General features: G+C 28.5%; 1 long non-coding RNA gene across 1 annotated transcript; it reads left to right on the forward strand.

Annotated features, from left to right (window-relative positions):
- The first annotated feature begins 6,440 nt into the window (after window positions 1–6,440).
- On the forward strand, window positions 6,441–6,884 carry LOC140175532 (uncharacterized). Its single transcript, XR_011866363.1, has 2 exons — window positions 6,441–6,597; window positions 6,723–6,884. It is a non-coding gene; the product is annotated as an uncharacterized lncRNA (long non-coding RNA).
- Window positions 6,885–12,024: the final 5,140 nt, after the last annotated feature.

Here is a 12,024-nt window from a genome sequence, read left to right on the forward strand (position 1 = left end):
CTGTGTACGTTGATGATTTAAATATCATTGGGACTCCTGAAGAGATTCCAACAATTATAAAAACTCTAAAAGAAGAGTTTGAGATGAAAGATCTTGGAAAGACTAAATTTTGTCTCGGCCTGCAGATCGAGCATATAAAAGACGGGATCTTTATTCATCAAACAACATACACAGAAAAGATCTTGAAAAGATTTTATATGGATAAGTCACATCCATTAAGTACACCAATGATCGTAAGATCTTTGGATGTGAAAAAGGATCAATTCCGTCCTAAAGAAGAAAATGAAGATATCCTTGGTCCTGAAGTACCATATCTTAGTGCCATTGGAGCACTAATGTATCTTGCTAATAATACGCGACCTGACATATCATTCGCGGTGAATTTACTAGCAAGGTATAGTTCCTCTCCAACCAGAAGACATTGGAGTGGAATCAAACAAATTTTTCGATATCTTCATGGAACGATTGATATGGGATTGCTTTATCCCTATGGATCCAAGTCACAACTAGTTGGCTATGCAGATGCTGGATACTTGTCTGATTCACATAAAGGGAGATCTCAAACAGGATACCTGTTCACATATGGTGGTACAGCTATATCTTGGAGGTCCACGAAACAGACAATTGCTGCAACATCCTTTAATCATGCTGAAATACTAGCGATTCATGAAGCTAGTCGCGAGTGTTTTTGGCTGAGGAATCTGATTCAATATATTCTATTATCATGTGGACTGATTGATCATAAGATAGCTCCAACTGTCCTGTTTGAAGATAATACAGCATGCATTGCTCAACTTAAGAGAGGATACATCAAAGGTGATAGAACAAAGCATATTTCTCCCAAATTCTTCTTCACTCATGACCTTCAAAATCAAGGGACAATTGATGTCCAACAGATCCGTTCAACTGACAATCTGGCAGATTTATTTACAAAGTCACTCCCAAAATCCTCCTTTGAAAGATTGGTACATGAGATTGGAATGCGCCGATTTCGAGACATTAAATGATGTCGGCAAGAGGGGGAGACTGTACTCTTTTTCCCTTGGTCAGGTTTTTTTCCCATTGGGTTTTTCTTGACAAGGTTTTTAATGAGGCAGTCCCTATCACTAAAGGATATTGTACTCTTTTTCCTTCACTAAGGTTTTTTCCCACTGGGTTTTTCTTTAGTAAGGTTTTAACGAGGCAATAATCCTAAATGGTCATCCAAGGGGGAGTGTTGTGATAAAAGTGGATGACCATGGACCACGCAAGGCTTAGGTGGATTTCATTCTCAAGACTAAATGAATCCATTTACAAGACAAATTGAAATAAATGAAAGTTGAAAGTGGTATCATTCTTCATGTATAAATAGCAAGCATCCTCGTATGCTTTTACACAACAATAACAACAGAACAAAAATATTATTCTTCCTTCTTTTTCATACAAATAAATCAATCCTCTTTTATGTTGCAATCAAATACCCTTCTCCTTATATTACTATTACAATTCTTTCTCTTCTTTTATTTTATAAGTATTTTAAATTCTATTTTCTATTACTCTTTACATATAATATTAATAGCAATATTAACCATCTTTATTATATTGAGATAGTATCAAATGCAAATCTCTCTCTCTTTATTTTTAATACTTTTTCTTATCTTTGTATATATATACAATACAACATATAATATTATTATTATATATATAATAATTATTGAGCTAATTATATTAATAATAGAGTCTTCTATTTATACATCTTTATTATATATATATCTTTTATTTTACAACAGGTATTAGAGTGTCTGCAATTCTGCATAGGTTATCCTCTCAATGTTAACATAATCAAATTAGGCTCGTAACCTCAGCAAAAGTACGAACAAGTAAAAAAAAAAAAAATTGTAAAAAAATATTAAATCGTCAGAAACTAAACAAAGAAAGAACAATAATGGATGAGGCATGATGAGGATTGTATTGACGTTGATTTTTGGTGCCTTATAATTTAATTTAAAGTGACTAAACGTGTTAGCAACGAGCAAGACCATACATGAAGACATGCATGAATCCAATCTAAGCATAGCTGGAATTAACATAAAGTAACCAATCTATCCCCTATGTTGCAATAAAAAGAGACACGCAAGCCAAGCTACTGAGACACCCTTCCAAGAAGCAAGTAGGGTCTATCTCTAACTCCCTATTGCTAAAAAAAAAAAAAGAAAGAATTTGACTCCACTATAAATGATCCTTAGTTTTCTTAAGTAACATATGTAGCTGATATTTACATATTTGTTGAAAATAAAATAAAAGCTCAGGTACAATTATATTTATGTAAAATTAATAATTAAAAATAATTAAATAATTTAATAAATTTAATTAAATTATTATTTAATAATTTTTAATTATAACTTTTCATAAATATATAACTCCATATAAATATTTATCTACAAATAATAAGTGACAAAGATTATTAAGACAAAAAGTAGGCTACATATATTTACTAAAAAGAGTAGTGTCTAGTATTAATTATTACCTAGACTCATATATGAATAGAGGGAAATGATTAAATTTTTCAGACATGTACACACACAAACTTTTTAGATTCTCAAAAAGAAAAATGTATATAATACGTATTGTAAGAATATATATGATTGATAGAGTTTTAAGTATATTAAGAACATCGGTTCTAATTATTTTAATTATTGATTTAAATTATAAAATATATATAATATATATTAATTAAAATTAATCGATAAAATAATTAAAACACCAGTATTTTACGAGACACTTAAAATTTTTTATATATGATTATTCTCACGAACAACATTTATTTTCTCTACCCATTCCATGAGTAAAGTCAGAACATGGGATATGGTATTTCTAAAATTATTACTTGATTCCCGATAATATTTTTATAACTTCATCATTAATAAAAATGCGAATAAATAATTTTTAAGTAAATATTTTAAGAAACAAATTCATATAGCATGAAATGAATGTCTAATTTATATATGATATTGAATTTAAATTTTGGAAATAAAATAAAAAATAATTTTAATATATTAATAATATATATATATATATATATATATATATATATATATATTGATTAACTCTTTTATAATATGTACTTTATATTTTAATATATTTTATAAAAATTACTAATTTAATAACTAATTTTTTATGTGCATCTATTTTTTTTTTGTATATATAGCATCTACATGAGCAAAAAGCCAATTTATTTTGGACAAAAAATTATTAATGTAACTTTTCTCTTCGTCTCCCTACAATAACAATTTAAACTCTTAATATTACGAGTGTACTACTTTATTAGCTTATTGTTAATTAAAAGAAATTAGTTTTATAACAAAAGTGATTTCAAAATTAAAATTAAATTCATTTTTTTTATCATATTATGCATCAAAGTTAAACTTAAAAACACACACTAGTTTTTTTTACTGAACAATGATTTATCAAATATCTTACAATGAAATTCAAATATTTGTGCACTGGTTTAATAAAAAGATATAAGAGTTCATTAATCTAATTTATGAATTTAATTTTAATGCACTAATAATAAAATTATTTTATACAATCAATCATTAAATTATATTTATTTTTTTAAATAATTATTTTATAATTAATATAAAAAATAATTATCTTTACAAACATATTGCATATAATTAATTAAATACACATGGAAAATTATTCTTTGGTGCATCAAAAATTTAAATTTTTCATTCTACTAATGCATTTTTAATTCATTTTTTATAAACTCTAGTTTTAACATTCCCTGTTAAAATGAGTTATTTAAAGTCTAAACCCATGAATCTAACAATGTAATAATGGAAATCATTTTAGATAGAAATTTGTATACAATTGTCTTTATATAAAATTAATACTTGAGAATCATTAGATAATTTGATAAATTTGACTAAATAATCATCTAATAATTTTAAATTTATGTGATAATTGAGTCTTCACCATCGTTTTATTTTATGAGTACATCAAAATTAAAAATTTAATTTAATATATTATTATTTTATATACAAATCTAATTACATAACATTATATTAATAAAAATAATTACTTTTTTTTATTAACTGTAGAAATAGCTATAAAAAAAATAATTGTGATTATATGACTGTATGCGTAGAGCATTTTAGCATGCATCAAAATTAAACTTCAAAATTAAACTCATTAATATTTCATACAAAAGTTATTCAAAAATACACCAATAAAAACTCTTATGTACAAATAAGGAATCTGTAATTTTATAGCCTTCATTTTGCAGTATCCTCAGCATTCTTTGTACTGTTATTATCTGCGGCCCCTTGTAGCTGTTGCTCTGCAGCCGCCGCGGCCAAAAACTCAGAGCTGCTGCTCTTTCCGGCGCCGGCGACCAAGCTCAAGTCAAAGGCCGAAGTTTTATTATTATCGTCGTTGTTGACCTCTGAACCTGTGGGTGTCATGGTGACAACCGGCTGCGGACACGTGAGGAGTGCTGCTACTGCTTGAAGGGAGAAGCTCTCGATCTCGAAAAGATCAGAACTCGCATCGCTGGCGTCGTCGGCGTCACGTGACAATGGACTCGGCGGCGACGCCAAGTTCCGACGACGATTATTATTATTATTGTTTTCTCTTTCTCTTTCTCTATCGACGGTTATTATTGGTTGGAAAACTTCCATCGAGTGACGTGGCGGAATTGGATATTCCTCGTGAACTACGTTTAGAACCTGCTTTTTGCCATGGCAGGAAGTGGCGGTTGGTGTTGCTGCTGCCAGTGAAGGAAAAGTGAAGCCTTCGGTGGTTGGTTTTCCAAGAACCGTGTCCATATCGGGTTGCAATTCTTCGGAATTTTCTGTTACGGAAATCGTAACTGATTTCTGTTGCTGCTGTTGCTGTTGCGGTTGCGGTTGAGATTGAGATTTTGGGGGTATTTTGGTAAATGGAGTCTTGGATTTGGGATTTGGCGTGGGTTGTTTAACTTGCACAGACGTTTTACAGAAGCAGGGGCATTTTCGTAAAAGCCATGCGGGTTTTGAATTTGGACAATATGAAGCTCTGTTTTTCGCCGCCTTCGGTTTGTTAAAACGGTTATTGCTCAAGGCGGAGACAGAAACCGCGGTTCTCGGTGGACGATTATCAAGCTCCGTCGTCGTCTTCGTCGTCTTCGTGGTTGTCTTTGAGAGCTCTGCATTATTATTATTCTTGTGTTGGGAATTCATGGTAGCAACAACAGGAGAAACTCTTGTGTTATTGTTGGTGGTGGTGGTGACTTCTTTGAAGTAGGTTTGAGCATTAAAAATGGTGAGTGCAGAGTTTGAATGAAGATTATGAGGTGTAATAGTTTGGTGGTGTTGGCATTTGTTAAGGTGATGAGGTGAATTATTGTTGTTGTTATTATGTGGCAAGGTAGTGGTGGGTGGTGACTTTGGGTTATGATGATGAGAGGTGTTGGTCACTTTTCCTCTTTCCATTTTGCAGACACTGTTTTTCTTTTCTCAGGGATGTTGAAAGTGTAACTGACAAATTAAGACTCAGGATCGGATTGGAGCTGTTCTGAACTTGTGATTCATATTTGTAGATGCTTGTATGTGCCACTGCCACTGTTTACTAATTTGTCTTCTCATCAATCACTAACCAATCAAACCCAAAACAAAAATATCATTCACAACAAGCACTCTACATATATATAATCTAAAACAGACTCACAGAGAGTTATTTTCATATGAAGTTGTTTGTTGAGATACGATATGTTAGATAATTTGATATATTTAACTAAAGGTAAGAATTCGGATATAGTTAACTACATTTGAAATTGATAATTGATAATCGTTAGATGATTTGACTGATTTGACTAATTTTTCATCTAATGGCTCTCAACCATTAACTTCACGTGAAGTCGACTGCACTGAATTTTCACCTTAACTAAATTATTATATATCTACAGTTCTTAATTAATAACTTCACATAAAAATGTACGTAAATTTCCACCATATTTTTAATTTTACATCTTTCTGCCATTAAAATAACATATATTATAGTCTATTTTATTTTAATCTCACAAATAAGAGAATATATTTTATAAATAGAAGAAAAAAAATTAAAAATATCATTTAGGCATTTTAGAAAGAAGATTTTTTTTCTCATCAAAACTAAGCTTGTATTTCTTTTCTATTCATACTTTGGTTTACCCAAATAGATTTAAATATCATTTCTAAGAAGGAAAATACAACTAAAAAAAGAGTTCAGAAAAAAACAATAAAAATTAGCTAAAAAAAATTTGTTTATTTAAAAGTTAAAAAAATTATATTTCCAAAATTAAAAAACTACATATCTAAAATTCATATTAGTTTAGTATTATTACTTCCTTATACTTGTCCCAATATTATTCCTAAAAGACCATAGATATAGAAAAGAAAGAAAGAAAGAAAGTGCCTCATGGCTTGTCTTCAAAATGAATGTTCAAATAGTACCTCTAAAAGCTAAATACTAATCATGCCACTTTCCACTCCTGAACTAATAATTTTCATCTTTATTGAAACATTTGCCAAACCTATGAACATACCTCTCAGCATTTTCTTCCATCTACCTTACGATATCAATGCAAATATAATGATGGTGGGGATTTTTTATTTACTTATCTTGTATTTCATAGTTTTTGGTTGCAGCTTTGCCATATACATGTTGTTGGCAGCTGTCTCATCAATTATTGAAACAAACTTGAATATGCCTTTAATTTTCAGCTCAAAGCAAAGCAGTAGGTTGAGGGAGCAGAATAACGCCAAGCCAAATAGAGAGCCTAAAAAGGTGGTAAAAAAATATTTTTTATTATTTGTTAAATTTTTATCTACTTTGTAACAATTTTTGACGTAAGTCTGTTTTAATCTAAGATATATAAAGATTAAGAGTAAGTAACATATTTTGAATGTGTGTTAAATTTTTATTTATAGTATTTGAAGTGGAATATTCGCAAAATATATATAGATAAGTTCATATTGGATATACGCAGGATTCTACGTGAATATGATCATGATTACGTTATTTATAGATAAATCAGTAAGTTTTTATTAAGATTTTTTTAGGTTAAATTACATAGTTGGTCTCTACATTTTCAATAAAATTATAAATTAGTTCTTATATTTTAAAAGTTTATAATTAGATTCCTAAAAATAATTAAAATTTACAATTTAGTCCCTGTCGTTTAAAAAGAGTTGGATTTAATAGAATATTTTTAGCATATTTCAAAAATATTCGGTTAAATCAATACTTTTTGACCGGCAGAGACTAAATTGTAATTTTAATTCTCTTTAGGAACCCAATTACAAACTTTTAAAATGTAGGGACAAATTTGTAATTTTACTAAAAGTGCAGGGAATAATCATATAATTTAACTATTTTTTTATTCAGCTATTGTATTAAACCCAATCTAAAAATTGGACTATAAAAAAATTCTCTGAATATAAAACCATTTTCTCAAAAAATTAAGAGCACAAATAATCTCTATGATATGATCAGGATTATATTCTTTATGGATCAGACATATTTCTAAGAGAGAGACGCTTTTGGACTAACTACTATTTTAGGTTTAATTAACTAATTCCCTTCTCTAAGTAAAACCGAAATTCCTCATGAGATGGAAATATGTCTATATCACTGTGCTCAAAGCCTTATTGTTCTAACATTATTTGATTATGCCAAAACCCAAAACAGTTTTTTGATGTAAAGGAAAGAAAACCGAAAGGTGCTTTGGCATCTTCTAGACTTATATCCAAATAAGATAACTGTGTGAAATAGTAGTAGACTACTTTAATTTCCCCCCTTAAAGGGGTGGCTTCCAAACTCTAGAATTGACCATTCCTCACCCTTTATCCTTTCTAACTGAGTTTTCTATTCACGTGGCTGCCTTATAATTCTTGCATTGTCTTGTTTTTTATTCAAGAAATCAGGAAGGGGGGGAAGTCCCATTTGATACACAAACATTACAATCATCCAATGTATGAAAGTGCAAAACAAGGGTCCATTTCGTATATCGAAAATGTTTGTTAACAAAAAATAAAAAATAAAAAACAGCTAAAATTTATATTATTTAATATTTATTAATTATTATAATAATTAATAAATGTTAACTAAAATAAGTTCTGTTAATTTTTTTTATTTTTCGAACATTATCGTTTATGCATAAATATTGATGTTATATTGTCATTTATTCTTCTTTCTATAAAAAGACGTTGTTTACGATGTTGATAGTGAATGATGAACAAATGATGTTAAAAACCAAAGAAATAAAGATTGAGAGACAGATATTAAGAGATAGAGATTGAAATAAATTTTAGTACTCTGTTTGGTATAAAGTGAAAGACAGAAATTGAAATAAGAATGAAATTCTAATTTAATTTGTATAAAGGATAAAATTGGAATTAAATAATTGAAATGAAGATATTTTAGGTATAAAATATTATTAAAGTTTCAATCTCTATTTTTAAAAATTTTAGTCCCCTGTATTTCTACTTTTTTGGAGGTACTGAAATACTGAAATTTTAGAAACAAAGATAAAAATTTTAATACCAATCCTTAAACCAACAAATATGATACTGAGTCTCAGTCTCCCAATTTCTATTTCAATACCTCAAAACAAACGCTATCTAATACCATGGATATTAGTTAAATTGAAAGATCAATTTGACTTGCACATAAAATTTGAGAAATCAAGTTAATTATTTACTCCTCTAATTTGTGAACGTATTGAGTTTTGTTTTTCCCTTGCTACTAAACTCAGTATGTATAATAAAGTGTTGAAATATGAATAAATAAATAAAGAAATAATAATTCACATGCCCTATATATGAATATATGATGGAAAATGAAAAATTATATATGAAATGAAGCAAATTGAATATAGAAAATATCCTAGTTCCTTATGATGTTGAAAAGGTCGGTTCCTAACTCCTGATCACAAGAAGTGTCGCATAGGTTTCCCCAACAAACAATTGCATCAGAGGTTGATTGATTTGGGAAGTAGAAGCATGGTGGGTCACCATTAACATTGTTACTGATGAACATGCATTCATTCATTGCATAATAATGCTTCTTAGACAATTCATGTGTATGGCTCTTGCTAAGGTGGTAAGGAATATGGAATTTTCCAATTTTACTTGGAGATAGATTTTGTCCATTTTCTCTCTATTTGATCATAGGAAACATTGGGCTTTGATTTTACTTTTGAATACTAAATTATTTTGTTAGTGTCTACTTCCAAGAATTTCAGCTTGATCGATGTAACATGGGTTAAGTACGATTTTGGTTCTTAAGGTATAAGTTGAAATTTTTTTTTTTGTTTTGAACTTTTTTTCATACAAAATCGTCCTTAACATTTAACTTGATTTTAAAATCGTTCTTATCTTAGGAACCAAAATCATATGAAAGTGGTGTCAGGAGCGAAGGTAGAGGTGGATCGTAAACAGCTTCTTCTTTTTCTTCTCTTTTCTCTTCGCAGTTTTTCTTATTTTTTTTTTTATTTTATAATTTTTTTGTTACGAGTAATTTAGTCTAAAATTTTAATATTTAAATAAAAAAATAATTTTAAATGAAAAACAAAATTAAGAACGAAAAATATTTTCGGTCTATATATTTTAGATATTAAAATCGTAATTAACCTATGTAATATTTAAATGTTACTACTATTCACTTATTACAAAAGGAATTCAGTGCCTTTTACAATTCATAAATGATGTCTTGGAATTCAAGAGTTGGTATTTTTATTTATTTATTTTTATTTACCATTATTAATTAAATTATGATTCTCATTTAATTTTATCTATTTCATTTTGTATCCTCAAATTTAAATGTACAAATAATAAATTACAAGATAAAATTTACACTGTTTGATCACTCTCACACACACGTTAAATATTGTTGATATTTTTATGTTATTTTATTGCTATTATTAGGTCAACTAAAATTTTATTTAACTATTTAGAAAAAACTATATTTATCTTATTATATAATATATATAAATTTTATTTTATTTTTTTAAAAATGGGTAATAGTTATTTTTATGTTATTTTTGAAGAGATATTGATGAAAGCATAACAAATTTAGAAAAAGGATTGCACCACTTAAAGAGAAAAAAAAAATATTACGGTTTGTCTATATTCAAAGGCATTAATACAAGAAAAAGGTTATCCAGAATAATATTATTAACCCTCGTTAAAATTAAACTACTTGTCTTATATGTAAAGTTTACATAAAATCTGTAAATTATTTATTCTTCTTTTGCTAGTACTCTTGGTTACTATTCTATGATTCTAATTCCAAATGAAATTCTCATTGATTGAGTGATGTTGACTCTTGGAAATTCTCAGCGAACATAGAAAACTAGAGATAACTACAAAATATAAGTAACAAATTAAAACAAAAAATAAAATTGCTGGTCCTTGAACAAGTAAAATAGGACCATTAATTTGCCTCTTATTCTCTCATTAATAGGAAACACTTTATTAGCAGTCACCAAAGTCCATTTCACCTTCACTCAGCAACAATTTGGAGACAGAATGCATGGAAGCTACCAACATCTAATTACAACAGCTTAAGGCTGCGTTTATTTTTGAGAATAGAATAAGATAAGACATTAAAAATAAGATATGAAGGATAAAGACACAAAATTTAGTGTTCTTGTATTTTGTTTGATAGTAAAGTAGAACAAATTATGGTAATCTTAGGGTTGCACATGGATCGAATCGGATCGGATATAGCTTATAATTCTATTCGATCCGCACTGCACTCATAGGATCAGATCGGATATCGGGTATATCCGCATAATTCAAAAGATTTGTTTTAAGGCCCTTCTTGACTCTAGAAAATCTATTTTTTTTACCTATTTAAGTCTATTTACTCCTAAAATATTATCAATAAAAGTTCTCTTAAATAATAAAAAAAAAATAATAACACAAAATCTATGTTTAATTATTCTAAGTTAAAGTACAACATAAAAAATTAAAAATAAGATATCATAAAATTCATAAAACAACACACTAAAATTTATATCATATTAGAATTTACTTTCTTAAATTATGCTATTTATATGAGACGTGCGAATATGCGGATCTGCGGATTAGATGATATCTGTAAAATTCGGATCGGATGCGGATAATTACCACGGATATGCGGATATTTTCCGATCCATGTGCAATCCTAGGTAATCTAATTTATTTTCATTCAAAGAATTTGAGAAGAAAAATATAATAATAAAAAATATAATTATGAAAAATTAATAAGAATAATGAAAAAAATGAAAACTAAGTTGTGTCCCTTGTTAGTGTCTCTGTCATGATGGACACAAAATACACTAATTCAATATCTCTAGAGATAATATTTTTATCTATGTCTTATCTATCAAATACAATTTTATTTTGTGAGTGTAAACAAACGCAGCCTAATAAACACGCTATGATTTCAAACTTCCAAAATAAGTAATGTGTCCATAAGAAATTGGTTCATCTAATTTTCTTGTACAATGCATCAATTGCATCATGGTGGAACTAAAAGGCAGTGGTATAAAAGTTTAAAACAGAAGGAAACAAAATTCTAAAGAGAGAGAGAGAGAGAGAGAGACTATGGAGTTCCAACGCTTAACATATATGAATTGAATTAAAATCTAAAACTGATATTAAGGTTAACAAATTTATGCAATGCTCATTTTTTAGAATGACTAAAGAGGACTCTAAAATAGACAGTGTTCTACTTGTATCTGCTTCCATTTTATTTTTTATCTGGAATTTCGGACGTCATAACATTACATTCCATAATGTGTGCTTAGACTTCTATCTCAGAGACTATAACAAAATTTCCCAAAAGAAAAAAATTAATCATATAATGAATTGTTTTCATATCCAATGTAACAACTCTATTGACCAATATACATTTGAGTGGACAAGCAATCTCGTCATTGTTAAATGACATTTTTGCTTACGGTTTAGCATTTTAAAATTAATGCATTAGAGGAGTGCTAGGGCCAGCAACTTTTGGTATTTATAGCCATCAAATAGC

Source organism: Arachis hypogaea, chromosome 10, assembly GCF_003086295.3.
Source record: "Arachis hypogaea cultivar Tifrunner chromosome 10, arahy.Tifrunner.gnm2.J5K5, whole genome shotgun sequence".
NCBI lineage: Eukaryota > Viridiplantae > Streptophyta > Magnoliopsida > Fabales > Fabaceae > Arachis > Arachis hypogaea.